A 5,669-nucleotide genomic window follows, 5' to 3' on the forward strand; every position below is an offset into this window, starting at 1 on the left:
TTGGCTCTTAACAGGAACAATAAAGCATTTTAGCTAGACATATGTTTGACCATGAAAGTTGTTAAATGCACGATCTTCAATCAAAAACTTTATTTTTGATGTGAATGACACTCTCCTTTATATGATCTAGATAATGCAGTCTAAGTATCAGGTGCATTACAGAATAATATTTAGCACCACTCAACCAAATATAACCCAGTTCTTCTAACACAGAATTAAAGGAACAACACTAAAGTAAATTTTTATCATTGCTACTGCACGTTCTTAATCTATTGACAGTAAGTTTATTTTTACTTTGCAATCCGTGTGAGTTGAATGCACGCGTGACACTTAAAAAAGACAATTGTGATTGGTTTAGGACATCGTGCAGATCACGCGTGTTTTTTGCTAATTCGCGAAATGATTGGTTTAGGTTTCGGTGGAACTATAATGTGTTGAACGGTCATTAATAGAGTTCACTCATTAAGTCTAGAGAAGTAAGTACGCAGCATAACATTTCAGTCTGTTCACTTTATTTTTGTCTGACGTGTAGTTGTATTTTTTGTAATGCTACTGATTTATAAGCCAATATAGCTTTCAGGTTTGGAATTGTATAGGAAGTTGAACGGTAGATTGTCGAAGTTCATTTAATAGGGAGAAATGATTAATTTTAAATCCTGCTAGAAGCAACTGCTATGAAATGAAAATTGTGCATTTTCGACTGATAAGTAATTGATCATTTTATAAATATCTTAAGTTCTTTGTTATTTATCAAGTCAAATTTTTTTTCATTGTTTATAAGCTATTCTGCAAGCGTAACATCTTCAATTGATGGTCTATAAAACCTTCGATATCTCTATGATGCCAAGTTGACAACTGCCAAAACAGTAAAAACAGCCTTGATAAAAATTTGATAAAATATGTTTTGTATGGCATTGATTCGTGATTGATGGTGAACAGCGCGGATTCTTTATAAGTATGCAAGCATAAACGTCTATATATGAAGTTGGTTGACATTCTTGTACGCATAATGTACACATCACAGACTCGACTTCGTTTGAATTGCTGTAAAAGTGCCATGATCTAATATACAAACCTTCACAGTGTTATCTTTTGGGTTTTTGTCTTGTGCTATCAAGAACACTTTGTCCCTATAATCATGCACGTACTATGAGACAAAATTTCTTTATAGTTTAAATGGTATGATTATTACTGTTACAATAGAGCAATGACAAGATTTTGAATTATTTTGATTAGGCAGAAATCGTTTCTTTATTTAGCTAAGTTTCGTGTCATTCAATATAGAAAGTATAGGTTTTACTTATCTTCATACAATAAAACAAACTTCACTTCCCCTTCAGCAAAAATATTATAATCGCAGGTGTACTTTAAATCAAAATAAAGTTAGGCCACGTAATAATAAATCTTTGTTCTTATATCTAATAACGTGTCTTTTGATATAAATAGTCAAAATAAATAAGTGTCTACTTTGCATAACAGGAGTGAATATTATCGCACTGTCAAATCTTTCTTTAGAAGATTCTATTTATTGTTATTCTAAGTCGAAAAATTGCTGAATTGATTTTCTATTTTGTTTACCACTGCAATGACGGCGTCAACATTAATATTACTCCCTAAAAGTAGAAATTGTTTGTAGTAAGAAACATGATTTTTTTTTAGTTGTACTTGAGTCATTTGTATGACTTGTATCTCTACCACTTGTATGACTTGTATCTCTACCTCACAATTACAGCGTCACAAAAATTTCAAAAATTTATCACAAATAGCCAGTTAATTATGGAAGTCACAAGTTAAGATTTTAAGACTTACTTATTTGTAAGTTAAACGACTGCTGTGATTTTTGCTAATTCTGCTATTTTAACCAACACAACAACACCATTTCCGCAATACAATATTATTAAACTTTAGTGGCTATAATTTTCTTTTAAAGCTACTACCAAGAATACCTGTAGTACACTGATAAAGGTTTGGAAGACGAGTATCGAGACTGATGCCACAAATGTCAAGAAATTGATCAAATTTTCCAACGACAAATTAATATCAATTACTAAAATTTGAATAAAGTTTGTGTGCAAAAGAAATAGCAATGATATTCAAACAGAAAATATCAAACAAGGAAAAAATACCAATACTGAGCGTGGCAAGGATGATTTCGCTACATATATGAATAAGGAACATAAACTCTCAATGATTGAAATGAAATTCGCATTTTTTAGTGTTGCTATTTTACGTTTGTGAGCAAGAGGTCAGTACGTGGGATTGAATTTACCACGGGCGGAGAGGGAGGCTGAGCCTGCAGGCAGTTTTACAAACAATGAATAATTGATTACATAGGGATTACATACGAGATGTGGGACAAGTGGGACTATCTCTTAAAAGTTCATTCAACTTTGATTTTGCGTTTGAATTTCGTATCAGAGTAATTATGTAGACGCATTTACATGAATTTTTGAAAATTTTTGGCCAGAAGAATCCTCACAAAGGTAAGAAATAGGAATAAGCCATTTTATTTCAGATATATTTGTAAAACTTGTTGTTTATTGTAACATTTCATCAACAGTTTCAAACTATTCATTGCATGTGTGAGATTCAATTAGTGGCAAGCACAACTGTACCGAATCAATTAAATCTTCCAGTTCATTTTACCTTAAATTAAAGTATTTATCATTCACACATTACTATATTTTGAAGCACTCATTTTAATTGCACAATTTGCACTGATACCATAACAATGATTTTGTTGCATGTCATATAATATTGATAATAATTTTATCTGCATCTAAAATGTGTTGACAAGGTTATGGCAAAGTCAACATTAAGGCAACTTGCATGAAAAAATTGACCACATTGATCACAACCCAGCCAGTCTTCATTGTCATCCTCTCTGCATATTTTGCAAACAGCCACAATTTGCTCCCTAAAGATATTCATAATGAATTCCATATAAAAATATTCAACTAAATGTTATTTATGCCTTATTGTGTAATATCATCATAGCAAGACCCAAGTAATGTTGACAGGATTTGTTTTCTCTCAGTCTCTATGTTTGCTGGGTTTTGATAGTCCAAGCCAAGGGCTAGAAATCAAGCAAACTGAATGGAAATGAGCCGTTACTGAATAATCATGTTTGTAATATAGCTATTCAAGTAAAGTTAGGCTATTTCAAGCTTACCAAGCATATGTACACTCCACAGTTATACATATCTTCCTGTTTACAATGGAGTGGTTCAAAACATTGCCATGAGCTTGAGTTCCAACCTGTTTTTACATCTACCAAAGCACTAAAACAGTGACAAACATGACCACTTTGTTTGTTTATATGATACATCATCTGTTTATCAGGTCTCTTTTTGTCTGCACTTCCTCCAAGTTGGTCAAGTAGAGTCTGTTTTTGAGAACTTATCTATAGCCTATATTACACAAAATTACTGTTGCATTTAGTTAAAAATTTTCTCTTTGTTAATTAAGGAATTAAATTAGTTAATGTTTCTATAGATAGTAATTTTTGCATGTAAATATGTGGACTCGCGTGGGCTAAGTATGCATATAATGCATGTCTATATTTTATTATTGCCTTCATTGATTAGCTCAAATACTTACCAGTAGTGTCCAGTGAATGTCATGGATGTTGATTGGAAAAAGGATAATTTTGGTTTGGTGAAAAGATCTATTAGCCCATGTGCGTCTTGTGCTTGAGTTGTTTTAACAAAGTCCGAAATAAATGATTCTGCTGCAAGAACAGTAGTGTAGTTTTCAGTCAAACTCCACAAAAAAGCGTCAATTACCTAAAATCAAAAGAAAGCATAGTTTTAAGAGATTTCCTCGCCAGTTTTACGTGTACATAGCACTCATGGTTATAAACAATAACTTATAATGATAAATAAGAAGACTATATTAGACGCTTTTTCTCTTACATAGTCAGTCAGCCAACCAGGTTTGAATGTGGTAACTTTTTAATAATTTTTAATTCTTTTTCAGTTATATCTTTTGGACTGACAAGTGACCAAAGATCTACTTTTGATACATTCACAGGACCAAATTCCTGCACAGTATCCCCAAGACACTGTCTTTCTATAAAGACATTTATTCGTTGCCTTGGAGTCAGAAACAATGAATTGTATGTCAACTGTTTGCAAGTATCATTGTTGGTGCTATATTATTTAAAAACATAGTGCATCAAGATACATTCACAATTTCAGCTCGTTTTGCAATGAATCACTGACCTTTCTTGATGTTCCAAGTTGTTGATTGGCGGTACTTCAGTGCTTTCTTGTGATTCCTGGATTTCCTCTGTTTCACTCTCATACAACAATTCTTGCTCAACTGGCTCTTCAAGTGCATTCTGGAACGTAAATTGTGAGTAAAAATTATAATTTGTAAAAAGAGCTCGTCAGTCGAGGTTGCGAAAATGAAAATTATCTCACCTTGTTTGATGATACGCGCGCTCTTAACTTATGTCTGGGATCATTGTTGTGATATAGTTATTAGCATGCTTCTTTTGCAACGAAGAGGCAATTTTTATGAAATACTTGATGATACTCCACACTTGTTACTTTCAAACGCTTTTTGTTGGACTATTTCCAATTGGGAAACCTTCACTGACTGGGCAATTTCGATTTAAGATTTCGTGCAGTTTATTTGCGTAGTCAAGCGCTTCTTTCAAAGGTTTTAGTTTGTTGACGGTGAATGCCTGATTTCGAACAAGGCTCAACTTGGAAACAAAGGGTTGAGTAACTTTCTTACTGACAAGCTCGTGAATTTTACTTATTACTCTATTACTATAGGTAGTTTCACGTAGCACTTTGATGAGGTTGTCATATTGTTTTGAGTCTTAGAAATGTCTGCTCATAGTTTATCTAAAACGGTTTTTTTCGCTTTTTTCAAACTGTTCGCTGTTGGATAAAGAGTCTTGTCAAGATAGTAGTCCGTAAAAACTTTTATTTCACGAATCTGGATTGTTGCTGGGGAGCCAAATTTTTGACTGTTCTGCAATTTTTGATATGTTTTGGTGGCGTAATTGTGCTCAGCAGATTTTTTTTGTTTATTTGCCCCTCCTCGCGAGTCCTAAAAATGGTCATTTTGCTTAGCCTGTTGATTAAAAATGTGATAACTGTTTAATATATCTCGTTGTAATACAGCGTTTGAAATCTGACCTTTTCTGATCCATGTATGCATTGCCTAGTTTATGTGCTTTCTATTGTAAATGGATTTCCGAAAATCGCAATTGGTACATTGCCTTTATTATTTTCGAAAACGGGTGGAGCTATAAAAACACGTAGAGATGATGCTTAGGTCCGTTAGTACTTTTGTAATAATTAGCGTAAATTAAAATTTGTAAAGTAAACTCCAATGAACACTTTTTTCCGTTACATATTGTATTTTTGCAGTGCCGTACTTTTTGATGCTATGCACTGTTTCCTTACCATTTATTGAAAAGCGTTTGTGGTCTTTGCGTTTGTTGTGCGTTTGTGAACAAACAAATGACGTCGACGATAACACAGCTTAAGATTCTAAGATCCCCTCCAAACTTTCAGCACCTCCTTCATATTTTCCAGCAAATAATGCTCTGGTTGTCCAACACTATTGAAATATGTCCTGATGAATTCAATTTCCTTGTTTCGCATATCTGTCGCAGTTATGTCAAGTATTGAGTTCGTATCACTTGCCAT

General features: G+C 33.3%; 1 long non-coding RNA gene and 1 pseudogene across 1 annotated transcript; both read right to left on the bottom strand.

Moving 5' to 3' along the window:
* Positions 1-2,484: 2,484 nt before the first annotated feature.
* On the bottom strand, positions 2,485-3,697 carry LOC124440091. The gene is made up of 3 exons (XR_006946551.1): positions 3,601-3,697; positions 3,173-3,281; positions 2,485-2,917 (listed from the first exon to the last, which is right to left on the bottom strand). It is a non-coding gene; the product is annotated as an uncharacterized LOC124440091 (long non-coding RNA).
* A 1,278-nt stretch (positions 3,698-4,975) lies between these two features.
* Positions 4,976-5,669, bottom strand: LOC124440468 (annotated as a pseudogene).

This window comes from Xenia sp. Carnegie-2017, unplaced genomic scaffold (assembly GCF_021976095.1).
Source record: "Xenia sp. Carnegie-2017 unplaced genomic scaffold, XeniaSp_v1 HiC_scaffold_2, whole genome shotgun sequence".
Classification (NCBI taxonomy): domain Eukaryota; kingdom Metazoa; phylum Cnidaria; class Anthozoa; order Malacalcyonacea; family Xeniidae; genus Xenia; species Xenia sp. Carnegie-2017.